The sequence below is a fragment of the Telmatherina bonti genome (assembly GCF_933228915.1).
Source record: "Telmatherina bonti genome assembly, chromosome: 13".
Lineage (NCBI taxonomy): Eukaryota > Metazoa > Chordata > Actinopteri > Atheriniformes > Telmatherinidae > Telmatherina > Telmatherina bonti.
This window is the reverse complement of record NC_136611.1, coordinates 33954204-33975569: the sequence shown is the minus strand read 5'-3', so window position 1 is coordinate 33975569 and position 21366 is coordinate 33954204. Positions and strand designations below refer to the sequence as shown.

At 42.1% G+C, this 21366-nt stretch overlaps 1 protein-coding gene across 1 annotated transcript in view; it reads right to left on the bottom strand.

The window, feature by feature from the left end:
* Positions 1–21366, bottom strand: part of nr6a1a (nuclear receptor subfamily 6, group A, member 1a) — a gene marked incomplete at both ends in the record, with an annotated part of 125451 nt that overhangs the window by 10737 nt on the left and 93348 nt on the right. The gene's annotated exons all lie outside the window — the stretch shown is intronic.

Genomic DNA, 21366 nt, shown 5'->3' with positions numbered 1-21366 from the left:
TAATACCAGAAAGCTACTTTGCTAATCACAACGGTGCTCCAGAACTGTGAGGACAGCAATATGAGAAAGCTGTTGAAAATCTTCTCTTAATCCCCCATCTACCTCCAGGCCTCATAATACACATAATCAAACTCTGTGAGGAGCAGAGAATTAAGTTTGAGCGCATATTCTTTCCTGTCAGAGACATTAAGCTTCATCACACGTGCCCACACACACTCCATAGGAAGACTCTGACCACCTCTGCTCACTCTTACAACACAATGTGATGCTGTGACATCGCTGTGCAGAAATAGTGCAGAAATCGCTTCAGGTAGAATAATCTGCAAAGTTTCCTTCCCAGGTGTGTCCGTCCTGATGGGAAGAGAGCCTCTGCGCTCTGCTGGCGTGAGCTGTGTGTTAACGGTACGAAACAAGCAGCTGAAGTCCCTGATCAGACACCCAGCAGTGTGAAGGTTCGCGGCTGGCTTCTGGTGGAGTCGTATTCCTTCCATTTTCTGCAAATAAATCTGATTTACTCCCAAAAATATCCAGTGTCCGGTGTGTTGTCCCAACACTTGTTAAGCTGCAGGCTGATTGGTCACTGTGTCGTCCTGCAGGCTTCATCAGCAACAACTGTGTGTTCCTTTGTTTTGTAGTGAAAAATCATTAAGTTTCAAGAGGTGCCTTGTATCCATGTAACTCCGCTTTGCAAAGCAGATTTGTGCGTCCCAACCCAGCAGCAGCGAGGCCAGCCTTCTGCTTGCTATGATGCAGTGTTTGTGTTTGATATTTTTTTGGAAACCTGACGGAGATGTCTCTAGAACACGGGTGAGCAACTCCGAGCAGGTTGCAGTCCTGTAAGTGTTGAGTTTCCCTGCTGCAACACACCTGACACATCAGACAGGTAGCAGACTCAAGCTCCGCACCAGGCTGCTAATTAGCCATTGATCTGAGTCAGGTGTGTTGCAGCAGGGAAACTCTGAACACTGCGGCCCTCGAGAATCAGAGTTGCCCACCCTTGAGAACCTCCTTAGAAAGCACCTTGATCTTCTATAGCCCCTTTCAGACATCAGTTGCACCTCAGAGGTGAAAAATGTTCATTTATTTAATCAGCTACGTTGACTCTGACATTTCCTTAGCTCATGATGGGAAAGGCTGTCCCGTGACACGCCAGCAGTGGAAATAATCTACATAAAACAGGCCTGTTCTTGTTGCTACGAACATTAATGCAAGGACACATCACTACTTTTAAAAGTTTACCACCGTCTACTGTAAGAATCCACTCACTTAGGACCTCATACAACTCTGACCTGAAAATGCTAAATAAGCGTATTTATTCATTTAAGAAGGCTGCAATGTTTCCACACTTTTCCACACACAAGACAGAAATCTTCATGAACGGGTGAATTAAAAAGAAGAAAATGAAATGCATGATGGAAAGTTTGTCTCTCAGCACTTCTGAGGACCATGTGCCTTCACAAATCTTGCACATCACCTCAGGCTCCTAAAAAACCCTGCAAACATCACACCCAGTCTTAGAGGGATTTGCAAACATGCCACATCCAGTCCTTCGGGTTAAAAGTTCCGGTTGTTGTCGGCGCACGCAGCCGCTCTCATTGTTCTCATGGTTTGGGTTTTTTTTTCCCCTCTACATGGAAACAACCTGCTGTTTTCATGATGATCCTTTCTGGGAGACTTTTGCTTCGATGCAGAGCTGTAAAAATAACTCGTGATCAGGGACTCCTCTTTACCAATCTGCCCTCCAATCACCAACGATTCTTCCTCGGCTTCATCATCACCTTCTTTGTTCATTGAGATGAAATCCTCTTTGTACCATTATGGTTTTAAGTTCCTGTTCCTGCACTTTTATGTTTTCATGTTTGAATGGAAAATGAATATAAGTGAATGACTAATCACACACTGAAGGGAAAGCAGAAGCTGAGTATCTTCCGCCGAACGAAGGCCACGATGATGCAGAAAACACACAATGGACACATCATCAACGTGAATGGAGACCAAACATGTCTGAGATGGCTGGCCACCAGGTTAATGCTGCCTGCTGAGCTCAGGGATTAACCTGCACATCTGATTAATGTAAGACTCTTGAGTAAAGCAGTGAACTGCAGAACACAGAGACGCTGAGAACTTTACCCTCCTATGGGATTCTGTGGTTGGACCGCCTGTACTGGAGGTAGAAAAACTGGTTTTTGGAACCAGACTCCATGTGGGCTTTCAAAGCCTGCTAGAGGCTGGTTTTTAATGCTCCTAACTTTAAATATTTAATGCAAGTCTTAAAAACACTGCGTTAGGATTACACACTTCTGCATCTGTGCAGTCACATGACCCTGTCAACATTTAACTAATCTAACTATATTTTACACTAAATAAGGTTCAATTAAACTAAGCTTTATTATTTAGACTAGTACTTTAGAAAATTGTCAACCTAACCTATAAAACAAATAAAAAATGCCGTTGCTCAACTCAAAGGCACATTTCAGCAGGAAACAGCACATTTTTGGCATTTTTCCTTGTGCGTGATCCGATTGATTGTCAGGCTTCAAATATTTTGTCATATGACAAGCCTTCACTGGACATGTGGACTTGTGTTAAAGAATTTGACTGTTGAACCTGTTTGTGTGTGGTTAAAACAGAGGGGCAGCCCAAACACACACAGACAGACAGATGCTGTTTACCTGGTGGGACACAGCTTCAGGATACCTGATACTGTAACTGCTGTAAATGGCTGACCTCGTCACCCCTCCCTGATTAGACAGCAGAATGTTTTGACAATAAACAGACCACAGTAGCACGATCTTTAATATTCAAATGAGCAGGATTAAGCTTTTGTATGTATGTTTTAAAGGGGCAGCTCACCAGAGGCATGTGACTGAGCGGAGAACTAAGCCTCCCAGAGAGACGGGGTTTTCATAGCGGGCTGCAGGGTTCATGTACTAAAGGTAATTAGAGGAAGGTGGAGAAGGGTGGGGGTCTGGGGGGTGTGCATATGGCATAAAGCCTCTCTCAGATAATGAATGGTGAATAGAGGTCTTCTAAAGCCCAGGGACAGATTACCATTTAAATAGTGCGAGGTTTAAGTTTGCTGCCTGCAGAAGACTGCAGGGGCAGCTGTACTGTACACAGACAATGGAGCTTCACACAGTGAGCCCATCCTGGGATTAGAATTTAACTATTTTGGTGATTAACTCTATACAGCGAGGAGGTTAAGTAGATGTGAGAGGAAGCCCTTCCAGTTAGACACATCCTCTGTTGTTGATGTTAAGACATCCCAAAGAGTTTTTCAGGGGACTGCGGTGCGACATAAACCAGAGCTCATTAAGGGTGCGTTCACATCAGGGTAGTATGCTAGACTCGTTCTGATTGGGGACTCGGCTCTGTTGTAGGGGAGTGTAACCACGCGGAACGACATCGTGTTCATGGTGCACTTTGGTCAAACGCGCCAAACCTTTACAATAATATTTCCCCATTCTCACCAGAGGTGGCGCTGCACTAGTATTTAGCAAAAGAGAGGACAAAACCCACGTGAAGAAGAAAACTTTCCTCCACCCGCGAGTTAAACATGGACACAAAACTATGGCTGTTTTGGGTTTTTATTGGGTCTTATGCAAGTATACTGCAGAAATCCACTGCAACAATGGACGCAGTATGAACACCAGACGAGGCAGAGGACCCTTAACGCCATCGCTATGTATTTACCCACAATGCAACGCTACGCCAAATGCAGGAAATGACTTTTTTGTGACTTTGTAGTCCGCCTCCTGTATTTGGTCCACTTGAAACGGACCAAGAACTGAGGTTGATGGTGGACCGAGTCCGCTTCTTTGATCCAAATCAGAATTTGTTTGGCGCATTCACATTTTCCCAAACAAAGCGGACTTTCCAAGGAAACGGGAGACTGTTGTAAATTTTAAAAGATATAAAACATAGGCTACTGAATAATGCATTCTGTTCCTGATTAAATAATTGCTTGAATGAGTGTTATTTTATATATTAAAATATATATTTTAGTCCTAAAGTTTACCTGTTTAAATAAGGCCTGGAAGATGTTCACATAAAGAACTTCCTCTGATATCAGCTGACACAGACGGCGAACACACATATGACACTTTCTTCCATCTCCCGCATTATTGGCTCACGTTTTCGGGCGGCCTTCTGGATCAGTCACTTAACGAAGCAAATGGAGCAATACCGTCAGAAACCAATGGGGCCGGATTGAGCAGTAGAGCTGACATACGTCCAGTTAAAGGAATGAAATCAGAGAAGAAGAAGAGGAACAGAACGAGGAAAACACCAGTTGAGATGGCAGGAGCTTTTCAAGAAAGACTGCGAGTGTGTCGAGTGTGTTGAGTGGTCTCAAAGAACTTTATGGCAGTGAATTACTGGTGTCTGAAACGGACATCGGTACTGCCTATTTGTGGATTAAACAAATTAAAAACCATGGCAACAAAGAAGAAGCATGGAAGTATGAGGGCGGAGATATATCAATATGTATTTACGTACCTAACGGAGCATAAATAGGTCTTAATTGTTCAAGCACACCTTGTGTACTATGCCTGTTTCAGGAGGATTCCACTAGGGGGCGCACCAGTTGACTCGTATTGGACGGAGCTTTCAGATTTGCAGGATCTAAACTGAAAAATGGCACCAAAATAAGAGGTTAGCATTCCGTCGCTACTCTGTCTTCAACAGTTTCCTTCATTGATGGACATAAAAGTCAGAAATAATTCCATTTATTTTAGGCCTTGGTTTAGAAAAGTTGGTTGATCAATTTAAATCGATTCAAAGTTAATTTATCCAATGCTGATTTATAAAACTTGGAAGATGGTTTTTTTATACTTTTTTTTTTTTAATTATTATTTACAAGTCCTCTTCCTTGTTGACATGACCTTACTCCCAACATGACTTTCCGAGATTCGGCGAGATCTCAGCATATTTTACACTAGTGTTTCTTAACCGTGGTCCCTTGGGTCCACTGCCCAGCATGTTTTAGTTCCTACCAACTCCAGTACACCTGATGCAGATTAACTTAACTGCTTGCCAAATTTGATGAAAACCTGATAATGAGTCATTGATTTCAGTCAGGTGTGTTAAAGTAGCTGTAGCATGTGAGGGGCAGTGGGCCCCGAGGACCAGGATGAAGAAACACTGCTTTACACAACTTGTCATTTTAGACACAATATGTCTTAAATCAGCTCAGTTTACATTTTATCTGTAAACTATTTAGCAGCATAGAATCGCAGCAAAGAAGAATAGCTCAAACATTTCCCTTTAGAGACATCATTGTCTTCTAAATGTGGCCCTGCAAGTTCACCAACAGTAAACTGTGTTACGGTGTGTTCAGACCAAACGTGTTTTGAGTGTCAAGAGCGTCAGGTTTACATGTAAAGTCTATATGGAGGCGCGTCAAGGAGGCATCGAGCTTTCTCACGTCTCGTTTTCAGCGTTTTGAGCGTCGGCGTGACGCCAAAAATTTAAAAAGTTTCATAAGCTTAACGCCCCACAAATGAGATGGAAAATCTGACGTGGGGCGTCAGCCAATCAGAGCGATCAGCTCGCAGCTCCTGGAGCACGCATACGATTTATGTGGTGAACCCAGGCATGGGGCTGAGACGCCCTACGACAGAGTTCCTCGTTGCATGCGGATCACTGACTCTTGACTTGCGGCTCGTGAAGCAGCCGCTGGCTTTCTGAAAATGCATCTAAACAAGTCATGATGATCCTCAACGCTGCAGTTCTCTCCACAAACAGCTGCAGGCTGCTTGCAGAAACTGTTTTAAAAGTATCATATTTTAAAATGGCCCAACGTGTTTGTGTACGCGCTCAATGTGTGGAGAAAAAAATTCTCAACCAATTGCGAATTTCTGCCTTTTAAAAGATGAAAAGAAGAATTCACGTAAAAAGAAGAACTGACTTGTAAACATGTCCAAAGTATCTAAGAACTAGCCGATGTCTTGGTGGACGACACGCCTGTTAAAAGAGTGTGTGTTTAATCCGAATAAAAGTTTGCTGAAGGAACAGAGGCTCCGCCTGCGTCACACGCTGCCTAAAACATGCGCTTTGACTCTGCGTGTGTGCAGGAGAGACAGATGAGGGATGGATTACTACACGGTTACTGTGCGTTAGCAGCCGACACCTCGCCATGCCTCGTCACTACTGACTAATATCACAGGTTATAACACTGTACGTTTTAACAGCCGCTGCCATTGTTGATATAAATCGTAAAGCTGAATCTCTGCATGGAGCGGTGATGTGGGGGGGTGGGATTCGCTTTACAGCACACACACTGCACTACGTTTTCTGCCCTTCTCAGTGTGAAATGGTCCCACACTTGAGACTTTTTCGGTCTTTTCCTCCCCTCTTCTTCATTCTCTGCCATTAGAGACCAAAGCAACGAGAATCTTCAGACAGAAAGCAAACCGCTGCTGTTGGAAATGTCCGTCATCAGTCCAGGTAAAACAGTCATACTGTACAGACACACCGTGGGCCACAGATTCTGTTTTTATATATTTTATAAATGTCTAAATATTTTACATGTTTACTGAAACAGTGATGTCATCCCTCCGAGCAGCGCAGTGGTCTGAGAATGCCGCGATGATGCATAAATTAAAATATATCACCACGTGATATTAATTAAACGACACCTCAAGGCAGATAATTTGCCTCGATCAATTTTTGTACTCAAGTTACCCGAGTTACCCGAGTAATCGTTGCAGCCCTAAATGTGAGCATGAATGGTTGTGTGCTGGTCATGTGATGGACTGGCGACCTGTCCAGGGTGTACCTGCCTGTTGGCTACTGATTGCTGCGATGGACTCCAGCTTCCCTGCAACCCTCGACTGGTGTAAGCAGTATAGAAAATGAACGAGTCTCTAAAAACAGTACGACTTCTTGCTAGCTATTTTTACAAGCATTTTAGATTTTTTTATGGGGGGTAATTGAGGACATGGCTTTTAAAGTGTCTTCAAATTTTTGCAACTTTTACCACTGCTGACCCTGTGACCCTGTGACCCTACACTTCCCCCTGCAGAGGGGAGGTATGAAACTGCAGGTATCCTGCAGGCCGTGATGGACCTCAGTGCTTTAAATGTACAACTTTCTGAGATATTTAGGTTAGTTTATTATTTTTAACCAGATAGCGGAGAGAGTGAAGCACCAGTTGTCTTTCAGTCTGATAAAAATGTATGTTTTCTTTTTATATAGGACTTGTTGCTGTCAGAGTCACTACATGAGACATTTTGTTCCGTAAATGAGTTGTTTTTTGTTCTTTTTAAATAAAATTAAAGTGACCTTTCATGCTCCGACTACAGCAGTCCCAATGAAAACTGGTGTCTTGCTGATGTACATAAAAACTTGACTACTTGAGTTAGGGCTGGGCGATTTGATGATATATATATATGTAGTTTGGACAATAGAAACCGTCCAAAAATGACGCCATAATAAGCTGGTTTACTCCAGTATTTTATGTCAAGATGCGGAAGACGGCAGCAGACGTGTTTCAGAGCAGGATAATTCACTAAAAGATGACCAGCCAACCCAAACTGATGAGCTTGTTTATAAAAGAGGGGAAATGGATGCGGTTTGAATAAAAAAAAAAAAAAGGCCGACATGGAACCGACAACAGACTAGCTCATAGTCCCAACAATGGACTCTGACACAACTAACTCATTTTATCACCTGCAGGAACCAGGATAAAGAATACAGAATAAAGAATAGAGTCAACCAGCAAAAGCAGCGTCATGTGGAGGCGAAAGCTCATAAACTCCAGATGTAATCACTACAGCAGTTATTTACCTGTGGAATGTCATACGGCCATAGTTCCCCCAGATGGAAGGAGATCACTGCTGCTGTTGCTTAGCAACATCTGATACATAACTGATAACTGACACAATATTACACACACAGTTTTATACGGTTATGGAGATATAAAATGACCTATTTGGGGAAATGAGATTTTGTTCATATTGCCCAGCCCTAACTTGAGTCGTTTTATGCTAAATGTTAAATTAACACTTTCACACAACCCTTAAAAGCCAGATTTATGTGGAAATGACCAGATTAGTTTCAGCATTATACCAAGTTTCGTGTTCTACTTCATACAGTTTCACTGCCTGGCAAGTTTTCACTTTTTTTCTGACAAGTTATACACCAAAAAATGAGAAAGAAATGGTATGTTAATTTTTATTTCTATGCAGTTTAGCACCAAATGTGGCTGCTGCAGCCTTTTGGAGAATGCTAACTTTGCAGTCTTCACATCCATTGCATGACTTAATTCAGGGTGACTGGTTGACCCAATCAAGCGGTGTGGATGTCTGAATGAACAGTGGTTCATACAGAAGTAAATTTAATGCCCACATAAATAAGCTCTACAAGCTAAATATTTAAGTATAAGCTGAAGGGTTATCCATATTTGGTTCATTCATTTCAAAGGTCTACAATCTTTACACATCATGACTGAATGATGTGTTGAAAAACAGTTCAGCTGCAGTTTGACTGTAAAGAGCTTTTCAGCTGATGAGCTTCACAGTAAAGCAGAGTGACACTTCAAGTCGGACAAACTTTTACATTTCTAACACAGAAATGTATTTTTAGCCTAAAAATGGGGATAAAAAAGGAAACTGTGTTTACTGTAAACTGAGGACAGCAGCCTCACATAAATAAACGAGGCAGATCAAATAAAAGACAGTATCCCTCCTCACCCAGCCATTTGTCTGCCCACATTCAGAGAACACACAACCACATATCCTCAGTGGCCACCCCATGTGAAACGCCTGACTTCCTTCTCTCAGCTGAAAGCACAATGGCCGTTAGCTGGCCTCACTCCAGCTGATTTGCTAAATCTTTCACCCTCTCTTTCAAGTGCATGGCCACCATATAGACAAGCAGATTTACACCTCCACACACTTGATCTCAGCATGTTGCATCCTGTGACTCCTCCTCCTCCTGCCTGTAGATGATAGTTAAATATTCCTGATAAAAAACGTCAGGATTTCAATTCAGGACTCTGTTTTAAATAGGGTGATAACAGGGCGATGCAATAACTTTCATTTCATTTAACATTCCTCTCGACTGATAATCTGAAAAATAAAATCAAACTGCTTCAATGTTTCTTTTTTAATAATGCTGATGACATTTCAGTAAGTCTTTAATGACACGTGAATTTATTTTATTTGCTTCATACAAATACACACCGAGACTTGCCCCTTAATGTTGCTGTGTGATCAGTTTGCTGCAGGTTTTTCATCACACGTGCAGATGGTAGCCTGTCCCATCATCACACATGACTGGTATTAACCTGTTCCACACATCAACACAGGAGACTTTTCTCCAGGATTAGAATCCAAGGAAAGGAGGAGCTGTGATACAAATGACGGCGTGGAAGTCGTTTTCTTTACAACGTGCTGTCAACGGTGAATGTGGCTCCTTCTTGTGTTGATATGTATGCAGAGATAGGGAGCTTCCAGCAGCATACAGGTAAGTAGAAACTCTCAGCACACACACATACACACACAAAACAACTGCTTACGAATATTTACTGACATTTTCATTCAATATCTTACCTGCGGATGAGATTATACAAGTGGGCTGTGTGGCAAAGTCTGGAGAAAATGTTGCAAACATTTATCTTCCCTGGAGTTTCTGGGAGATTCAGGGTGCGTGTATGAAAGCAATGAGTCGACTGAATGTACTCTTAACAAATGTAGCTACACAGAGTTGTAATAATTCTGATCAGGATTCTTCTTTTTTCTAATTTTAATAAATCACCAACCCGACTTAATGTTAAATCCTGAAAGTAATCTAAAGAATAATGAAGTCTGTCTTTATGTAAGGTCACAGGCTGTAATGGTTGTGAGTTTTGGACCAGGGGATGCACTTTTTTCATAAAGTCTTTACAAAAACAGTCATGATACTATCCAGGCGTCTTCCCCAGGTTACAACACCTGAATATCTACAGAAAGCACCTGGTTCAGAGACTACAAGCAGCTGTTTGACAACTTCTGACTCAATGTTTGGATGGCTGCTGTAATGACAAGCAGCACAGCAGTGGATCACACGGCCCATTAAACGGGACAGTTTAACCAGTAGAAACATTTCCATTTCCAGTTTCTCTAACTTTAAAGACGCATTAAGTAACTTTCTGACCTTAAAACTCTGCATTCCGGGCTTGTTGAGTGACCCAGTAGGTGCGTTTCCATTACACCTAGAATTGCGCAAAAACTAAATATCGCAGTAAAAAACTGCTGATGCAAACACCTACATTTTTTAAAAAGAAGTCCCAAATATTTATAAAAAGTTTTAACGCTCTCATGAGGTGGTTTTGATATTAAAATATATCTCAAAAGTGTAATTGAAACACTTTTTTAGCATACATGTGTCCCTGGACATGACGTGGGGTAGGGTCATGTGACCAGTTCATTTCCGATAAAGATGGCGCGGAACAAACTACTAATTTCCAAGTTTTAGAAAAGAAAATTAGTAAGAAAAGCTTCAAAAAGCCGTAGAAAGTAGAAAACCCTGAAATAACACTGCGTGGCTACCTTGCATAAGTCGCAAATTGCGCAGGAGGAACAAGATCTCATGAGACTCGAGGCTTATGTACTAAACACTGTTCACGGGAAACACCAGCAAATCGCAATTATTGTTTGTTGAAACTAAGAAATATCGTTTTTATCATGTGAAAAAATGTAATGGAAACACAGCTAATGATGTCTGTCATGTGCATTTCTAGACACTACACTACAGAGATGCGACAGGGGGAAACTCGTTTACCAGAGATGTTCAGTGCGTTGCAGCATGAGGAAACAGTCAGATGTACATGCATTACAGAGACAATTAGGTCAGTTCTAGGAAAAAATAACTAACCTCGATGGTTTGAAGTAATGTAGTTGCCCGGTGTCGCCACAGGGAGGCCGTAGAGGGTACATTTTTTCGTTTTACATAAGTTACATCTTAATGATGTAAAAACATCGTCCTCTTTAACTTGCCGTGGTTTGTTTGGTGTTTAAGACATGCTCTGTAGAGGCGGCTCAGTGCTGCATCAGGGTGTCCTTAAACACATCAAACCAGCATCAAGGAATCAGCTGAGAGGCGATCACATTGTTGGCTGGAGTGGCGAGTTACGCAATGTTTGCTGTATGTATTCAGGCAGGTTGTTTAGCCTTTATTACCACCTTTCTACCTGACTAGGAGGCCGTAGCATGGTTACAACTTTATAGACGGGAACTACAGCGCTAACCTGGAGGACGAAAATAAATGATGACAAACACGGCTACGGACTGCCATATGAAGAAAATAGTGAGCTTATTTATTTGGGATTTACATACATTTATGGAAATAGCAAGTATATCATCTTACAGCTGAGAAGATAGCTGTCAGTCATGTGAGACCAGAAACAGCTGGAGAGTTTAGATCCTGCCAGGTCAGACACCATGAAGCTGTTTCTGCTTCCTCTTACATGGATCAAGTCTTCAAACTGGCAAAAATCCTCCTGAAATCATTATTTTTCTCTGTTAGTAAAGTTTTTTTTTTCCCAATTTGTGCAACTCATTTTATATTGCCTCACACACGTGTTCCAGTAAACATAAAAACTGAAACCTGGAGAATCTCATGAGGAATCCCGAGAGGAGTACCGTCTAGTGACTCCTTTTTATCACTGTTAAAGGACATGTCTGCCACAATCTGCTGACTTCATTAAAATACATAATTAAACAAATGACAGAGGCTTTAACGTGCTCTAAAAACAGAAATAATCTTACAAAATTTGAATTTATACTCTTGCAAGTGTCATACATTTATACTAGGTGGAAGTATTTTCCTGAGACGGGAACATTCGGCCATTTTGGTGTGGCGTTACTCTTTCTGAATAATTGCAGCCGTGAAATCTATCACAAGGTTATGAAGGAGACGGCACGACAAATTCCCCCGAGGTGATGATAACCAGTCATAAAGACACTGCTTCATCTTGAACTCCACCCTCTCTCTCTCTCTCTCCCTTTAATGTGGATGCAGGAACCCCCGATAGTGTGGGTCACCCTAAAACACACACAAAAGTAGCCCCACAGCCCCCACCGCCACCTCCCCAGGCTCATTAAAGCCTGCATTGTTTCCCAGGGGTCAGCCTGAGTTTCCTTCCCAACTTTAACGCAAACCAGCAGATGCAAGTCAAGCATTTAAAGTCCCAGAAACAGTGCTCCAGTTTGGCCTCCGTTCCCAGTGTGTCCTTGCAAGTGTCACACAATGCATAGCTAGAGTTTCATTTGAGGAATATGGCTGCATTTTTACACTGACAGAAAAACCTTTTTCACACTTCCCAACAGCAAGGTGCTCGGGTTCTTTCTTATCCCAACTCCCTGTGAAGGGTTTGGAAAACTGATGCTGAAAATGGAGATGTATCGTGGCCAAATCTTCCTATTGTCCACACCCTCTGCACACAAAGGCTGGTGTGTAGTGTAAAGCTGCCCTTTGAGTGGCTGACAGAGCGAGGCCTGCCACTGATGGGGTTTTCTCTTCAGGTTTTGTCTTTGGCTTTCCATCACAATCATGCCCAGCTGAGACAGGGAGCGGGGGTTGGAGGAATCTGCTGTACTTTTCCGCTGCCGGCACCCATCCTCCTCCTCCCACTTTCCTCTGTTCTCAGCCTCTCATTTTCTCCCTTCAGTTCTCCTAACATCGCTTCTTCTGAAACATATCTCTCCTTTCTGGTGAGGTTCAATTGGAGAACATAACCCCCAACCTAAATACAAACCCCACCCAGGACCAGTTTACTGGTACAAACATGAACACATCAACACGTTCACAGAGGCTGAAGGCATGTGAAGACCCTGTGGGATTGGGATCCAGCATTCCTGGCAACCCACACTGTGATGCTAATCTTCAAAGTTACGTGCATGCAGTTGCAGGCCGAGCTCATCCATGAGACAATGGCGACCCGTTGACTTTGCTGTCTTGATAATATACACATGGCTTAAAGGCTAAATCATTAACATTGAGTAATAGCTCACCAAAGACAGGCCTCATATTAGTGTTATGCTAATCCGAAGCAACGTGTGCTGCTGCATTGTTAAATAACACGGGAAAGAGCCTTCACGTAGGTGTCTGGCTGATACTCTCAGCTTTGTTTGAATCTGAAAAGATCGCAGAAATGATTTGGTGATCAGTGGATTCCAGCTAAAATGCTACACATGTAGGAGACCTGAAACGTAATGTGACCAGGAATGCCCTTTTTTTCAAAGTTGTGCTTCAGACACGTTAAAACGGTAAAAAGCATCGCGTATCAAACTGCCAACATGTTTCCTAAGAGGGAAATCAACAGTTGTAATTCACATAAAATAAACAATAAATTGTTCAAATTAGTTGATTTACATCCATTAAATTAACATTCAATAAATATAATCAAACAGTGACAGAAATTTAATCCTTTCACCAGATTATAATCTCTTACTAACAACATATAGAGATATGGGAGAAGTTGGTTTAACAAGATGACTACAGCTGCGAGCAGGAAATGAAGGATGTGGAACATCAAGTTTGTCGTTTCGTTCCTTTGCTACAACACCTCTTCTTCATCTTTGTAAGTCATTAGGGACTATATATTCCACTTTCCTTTCAGGTAAAAGTCATGTTTCTCTACAATGGATGGGTTTTTTGTTTTTTTTTAAAAGAAACTATAAAAAAAAAAAAAAAACCCAATATGCATTTATTCTAATTATTTCAACCCTTTAAATACTAATCTGATCACATGATGTAACTGTTGAGGAAAAAAAAAAAAAAAGTTATTTTCTTATACATATTAAGGGTCAACACACACACACACACACATATATATGTGTGTGTGTGTGTGTGTGTGTGTGAGAGTATATTTGTCATGGATTTGTGGCAATTATTGGGAAAGGACTTTTTTTGTCCTAAGCTGAAGTAACCTGCATGGGTAAATAAATAAACAAAAAACCAAAGTCTAAACATGCAAGCAGCTGATATGCACCATTCCTGGAGTTTTACAGCCCTGGCTTTGCAGTATAAAGGCTCATAAAAACACTGTTAATGAATGTTGAGTCTCTGTATGAAGGGGAAGGAGGTGGGGGCTTCCCATAAGTCAGGAAGGTGAACCGCTGACATGTAACATGCATGAATGATCAAAGACTGACCATCCTGACTGTTGAATATGCAGGGTAAGTTTAGCATCAGATGATCTTCTGTGAAGCAGATATTGGGTGAGGACAAAAACTGCCAGGATGCATCAGTTAGTTTCCATCCTGTGACCGTGTGTGAGCATGTTTGTGCTGGGGGGAAGGGTGCAGTTGAAATAACACACCCTTGAAAGACAAAGATCTGCAGCATGAAGGACCTGATGGTTTGGTTTGACGTGGCCGGAGCCGCTGAGATGGATATGTTTCAGTGAAATGAGGGGAAAAGCAGCATGTGTAGCAGGAATGAGCAGTGTCTCCGTCACCGGCTATTTTTAGGCAAGCATTACAGAGTCCCACTAGTCCCTGACCTCCCCCCACTACAACTATTGATCTCCATGAATTGATCTGTCCCCTCAACCTACGGCCACATAAACAACATCTTTCTTTCTCTTTTATTTTGCTCAGGATTGGCTTCATGGATAACTTCAAACATGAAAAACCATTTTGTGTGCAGCACTAGCAGAATGCAGCTAACTCTCCTTTGCTTGGAGCACAAACAAACAAGGCTGCTGGCTGAGGGATTAGCATAAAGGGGGGGGGAGGGGATGAATACAGTAACACGCTTCTTCAACGTGTCACTCTTTCAAGGAAAAATATTCAAAACCACACTCATTCAGAGGCTTTACAGAACATTCAGCATTTGTTTTCAGCAGATTAGGTTGGAAAACTGCAGAGAAATGTGCTAAAGAGGATAAACATTAACAATGAGGCCATGGTGGTTGACTTTGCAGAGCCATGTGGGGTAAATCTTAAAGAGTGAGGAAGGGATCGCATTCCAAATTCCTGCAATACAGGGAAAGGGGAGGGAGGGAGGGGCGGTTTGGTGGTCCAGTGGGTGGGACAGTTACATGAAAACTGGCACAAAAAAAAAAAAAAAAAAAAAAAAAAAAAAAAAGGTCAATCTCCACTTGTATTATTTTTATTCCAACACGTGAGGTCATTTGTGTAAACGGCCAAATGAACAAAAGAAGATCGTAAACGAAGCACAAGGAGCAATCACCCGCATGTGAAAAACAGCTCTTTGTTTGCAACCACAGCATGGAAAAAAAGAAGCAAGGAATTAAAAAAAAAAAAAAAAAAAGATCAACAATATTTCAAAGTGCTCTTCAAATAAAATCAGCACTGCTTACTGTGGACACATCCACATCCACACACCAAAGATCAATGCATAAGGTGGAGGGCAGGCTGTGCAATGCTCAGCAGCACTAATATATGTCATAACACATAAACAAAGCACTTGAAGGCATCGATCACTGTAAAGAGTTTCTTTCTGCTCATTAGCTCGGTCTGAAAACCATTAACTCTTCTCAGCAGGAACATCTTCTATCAGCCACACAAACCACACCAATATCTGCCGTTTCTTTGGTGGTTTTTAATGGTATTCATTAATAATATCAAGAAAATGAAAGGTTTTCCCAAATATCTCAGAGGAGAAATAAGTCTGGCATCGTTCCCCGGTCAGTTGGAGGAATGACCAGCGTTTCAATCCAGCTCAGACCAAAAATGCAGAGATGGAGATCGGCCATTTCAATTGCAAAAAATAATAATACGTCACTAGAGAGCAGTTTAACACAGTCTCTATCATCTACATACACACACACACACACACACACACACACACACACACACACACACACACACACTCATTCATTCAACTATGGTGATTCAGCAGTTACAAGAAAGCCTTCAGCAAGTCTTCCTTACCTTCCCATGTATCCATTTCATGCTTCTCCCAGTCTGCCTGGACCCCATTCAAACATGGACTAAGCTAAAGAAGACCGGGCCTGGTCTCCTCATGACTCTTGTGTTCTTTTTTATCTGTCTCTTTCTCTCTGCTCTCTCCCAGCAGCCTCTTTCCTTGACAGCCTGCCCCTCTCTGGCCACAGTCAGAGCCCAGCTACACCACTGGTCACTTTACTGCCTGGTCATGTGACCAGAGTTCAAGCCCCCGAGGTCACCACTTGGCTTGAGGTCCAATGACAGATAGGGTTATCTGAGTGGAACTGATAGTCCTATTTTCTCTGGTGTTCAACAATACCCCCGCTCCCTGTCCTCCCCCTCACCCAAATTAGCCTCCCCTTAAAGCATGCCTCTGGCACTCCTGAGGAGGACCAAAGTGCACGCACAAGCACAAACACAGGTTCAAGCTGACAAAACACACAGACATTAACTAATTGAAGCACTTAGTTTAACAGGCAAAGCAGGTTAAAACTTAAGTTTCATAGTAAGTTAGTTAGTTAATTAGGTCAGGAGAGTATAAGGCACCAGTAAACCAAACTGGATCGTACTGAGGATCAACTTCCTCTTCCTACCTCTGTCACACTAGATTAAATAAACACATTTTAAAAAAGTTGCAAGTATAACTCTACCATCCAGAGTGTATCTCTTCCAAGTCATCAATCCACCAGAGAACAGATTTAATACTTCTAATCCAGGATGTGTGCTGTGTTGACCATTTTACAGATTTAATGCATTAAAAGGATTGTAACTGATGTACCTGAAACTCAGCCTGCTAATGTTGCAAGACTGTGGTGACCACGAATTATTCAAATAATAAATCCAGTACTTCTGTGGCCGAAGGCTTTATCAATCATTTTGCAAAAGACTTTTCAACTTTGCTACAGTCTGAGTGAGGATAAACTCCCCACTTAACTTCACATGCTGCCAGCTGACCAGTAACAGTTGTTCGTCCCAACACAGTTCGCAGCAGCGCCGTTTGAAGCAATGCAGCTTGCAGCAAGAGAAAACACATCAACTGAAACTCATCCTCTTGCTGCGTCAATAGAAAACTGTACAGTGGCTTATGCACTGATAATCCATAAACTGAACAAAAATCTCAGATGTATTTGGCATTTACAGTTCTATCTTTTCAACTGGCTGCAGGTTGTATTAGCCATGCATCCATATATATATATATATATATATGTATATATATATATATGCATATAAGTAAAACTATTTCTATCATTAGGACCTGTTTAAGTTTTCTATTGCCACAAGGGGAAAGCACTTAAAATATGGAAGTGGTCGAAACACAGTCGGCTTTTGCATTTGCTTTTCAAAAGGCTCAAATTCTGCAGGAGGTAGAAATTAAAAAAAGAAAGAAAAGGAGAAGAAAGAATACTTTCGAGTACTTTAAAGCATGAGTGACTGCAGAAAACCTTGTTCCAGGCAACAGGCTACTTTTGTGCTCATGATGATGACAAGAAATGTTTTTGGTTTCTGTTGACTTCCAAACTGAAGTACATGAGCTCAAATCCAGCTCATCTAGTTAGAGTCACTGGTTCAACTTTCTTCTAGACATTTGAGCCAAACTAAGAATCTAAAAAGCATTTTTTAACTTATCCTGCCCCAACCATATATTGATTAATTAAAGGAAAGATTTTCGATTTAACTGTAATAATAAAAGAAAAACTTCAATGTTTTAGTGTGGCTTCGGCCATTTCCTTGAATCATGCAAGAAATAGAGTAAAATAACTGATAATGTCTAGAAAGATGTGGAAAAAAAATAGCCAAGCACAATAATATGTCTTACTCGGTTAACTGAGTCAAAACTGTGCTACTGCGTTAGTCAGCCTTAAATCTAAAAGGAGCTGCAGATCTTACCATCCTGCAGGTTCTCTTCCTTCATCCCCTCCAGTGGTCTGACTAGGCGGGCATCATAATGAGACCCTTCCAGTGTTTCACCATGGAGCCACACCTTAAACTTCACAGCCCGGCCCGACGCCGAACAAGCTCCTCTCTACCTGATCCTATCCTCACAATATAGTGGACAAGCCTGTCCTGGTTACTCAACCAGCCCTCTCCACAGCCCCACCCTACTTAATACCACTTGTTCACTCTCACAGTAGCAGAGCTCAGCCACACTCCTGCAGGGTCCCTACCCCCCATGTGAATGCTAATGACCCTGGCCACACTAAGTCACGTATAAGAAGCTTTTCACATTCAAACACAACAGAAATGCTCCGTGTGAATGCACTCAGACCAAGAGAAAACTGACATGTGGAGCTGGGCTCAAAAGGATTCCCGGTGATACAGGTGGAGCTGTCAGGCCAGGAGGCCTGGTGAGCAGCTAGAAGCATGAAGACGCGTCAAACTGTTTGCCAGTGTGATCAGAGGCAGTCCAACTGTCTTCCACTTACACTAATACCATAAGAGTCTGCTACCATGTCACTGTGTCAGCGCTGAGGCTTACGGAGGACCTGGCCATGGGGGTGTAAAAGGAAACGTCTTGTTATGCAATTTTCACATAAAATTCCCCACATTTCGCTCAGACTTAAACATATGGAGAACAGAGGAGAAAAGCGACTTAAACCTACTTTGTAATTTCTGACATAAAAAATGAATTCTCGTTTATTTTACAGTAAACTTCTGTTCAACAGATGTTTCTAAAGGCAACTCATGGAGAGAAACTCAGCAGGGAAGGCAGCTTTCTGGCATTTTTAAGATGCAGAGCTTCATATTCCTTTGCTGGGGAACTTTTTGCTTCCTCTGCTACATGAGATTTGTTGACAACTTCCTTGCTTTTCAAAATGAAGGGGGAAGCGTGGGATGAGGTCCTATACCACCCCTGACCTGTGCAGCTTTTCATCCACCCTACAAAGATGAATGACATAATCGGCCATGCTCTCTTTAACCTTGAAGTCAGGTGTGGCCACAGCTGGGCCGAGGCTCTGTTGGTTATTTGCTGTCATTTGGTGAGAGGTGTTACCTGACACTCCGCCTGAGCCTGGAGGGGTCAACGGTTTCCACACCTGCTGGTAAATTCATTTTCCAGTTACAATACTGCAAGAACAAGAGCAATTCTTCTTCTGCAAATGATGATGATGTATTTCCTGTCAACTTGTGGTTTTAAACATGCACCTCTCTGTTTGTACCCTGTTTTCTGTACCTTTTCACTTTATTTTAATTAATCTATTCAATGTTTCTTTTGCACATTTAAGCACCTTGACTTGTCTTGTATGCTAAATGTGCATCCATTTAAAGCTTTTAAAACATGAATGTTTAACCTTCATCAAACTGCATAAAAAAATAATGGTTTTTCCTTATAAAACTGCATTCTTTTTCACAAACAGAAAGTAAATCATGCCTACCTACTAATCCTACTAATTTTTACTGGTGAAAATCAGGGGTGCATTCTAACTTGAAATTCAAAGTGAGCAACACGACTCGGTTGTCCTGCTCCGTCTTTTACTTGGTCCGCACGCCAATTAGTCTCGCAGACAAACAGAGGGATGATCTCTTCGTTGAAGAATAGCTCAAACATTTCCCTTTAGAGACATCATTGTCTTCTAAATGTGGCCCTGCAAGTTCACCAACAGTAAACTGTGTTACGGTGTGTTCAGACCAAACGCGTTTTGAGCGTCAAGAGTGGCAGGTTTACATGTAAAGTCTATGTGGAGGCGCGTCAAGGAGGCGTCGAGCTTTCTCGCGTTGTGTTTTGAGCGTTGCGTCACGCGCCGAAAATTTAAAAAGTTTTATAAGCTTGAAGCGCATTCCGTCAAAAGCCAGAGATGGAAAATCTGAAGTTTTGACGCTTGACGCGGGGCGTCAACCAATCAGAGCGATCAGCTCGCAGCTCCTGGAGTACGCCTCCGATTTATGTGGTGAACCCAGACACGGGGCTGAGACGCCCTACGACAGAGTTCCTCATCGCATGCGGCTCACTGACTCTTCCCTTGCGGCTCGTGAAGCAGCCGCTGGCTTTCTGAAAATGCATCTAAACAAGTCATGATGATCCTCAACGCTGCAGTTCTCTCCACAAACAAGAGCTGCAGAAACTCTGCTGTCCTAACGGCCCTAACTGACCCTGTCAGAGGTGCCAGTTTTGGCTGATTTCAGCTGCAACGAACTCCGCCAAAGAGCTGCTCCGTCGGTAGCTCCGTATATAATGAAAAAGAAACGCCCACATTCTGGAGGCATTATTGTATTTTCACCATATACTGTTGCATAAGAACGCCGTTACTCTGTGCAATATTTAGGATCACGGTTCCTTGCTTAAAAGCTGAATGTTATTGATTTGGCAACGTAGCAGGATAGTGGGAACGCTTTTTTTTTGGGGGGGGGGGGGGGTTCTCTAGCTTTATTTATTAAATAAAACCATGCCATCTCTCTACTGCATCGCCATCATTCAAACTGACCGGAGTACCAGGAGCATTTTGGGCACCGGACACAAAAGTGGCAATTTCGTGACCAGCGTCAAGCGTTCAGCATTTTGAGCGTTTTTGACGTCAAAAACACTCAGAACGCGTTTGGTCTGAACACACCATTACTGTATTTTGGTGCATTCATGGGCCGGCTGCTGTCAAGCGATTGGAAAAATCGGGCGCATGAATGCGCCAGCAGTGTGCTGAAGGTTAATAAATTATGCAACATTCGGTTCCTGATAAAACACGTTATAAGTATTATTGCTTATTGCTTGCAAATATTAATGATAATATACATGAGAGAAAACAAAGAAACTAATCACGTTTTTATCATGTCAGGGTTCCACATAGTTTTTAATCTAAAAAAAAAAAAAACCCAAAAACAACCAAAGGCAAACAACTGCAGTTACATGCCATTGTCATCTGAGTGTCAGGCTGGGGAATAAGCAGCATTCCCAGTCCAAGTACTATAAACACTGTTCAGGTTTCTCTTAAGCATGTGTTTAGTTTTGGCAACAGTGGTGAAAAACGGCTGCTTTTAACTTCATTGAGAGCATGACTGATGTTAGGGTTCTTAAAACACAACTGGGGTGAAAACCACTTCATCCCTCTTCTTAACCCTGCAGAGGCATGTACTGGTTTGATTTTACCCATCTTAGCTGTAAAGACACAACACAAAAAAAGCCTTTCACAGAGTTACTGTTATGCATTTATGAAGCTAATTACATTGCTGCAACAGTAAGCATTATGGCAGATCAAACTCATAGTTTGACCTGCCTATTTAATGGCATCAGTGTCGCTGTCCCAGTACAACTCCAATTCCAAAAAGTGCTGCGCACAATATAAAAAAAAGTGCAATCATTTCAGATCCCATAAACTCATATTTTATAGGCGCAACAAAAGGCTGGAAAAGTAAATGACATGCTTAAAAAACACTAATTAGGTTTTTTGGCAACAAGACAAGAACATGACTGGATATGAAAGGAGCACTTCAGAGAGGCAAAGTCTCTCACATGTATAGATTAACAAATGCTCACCAA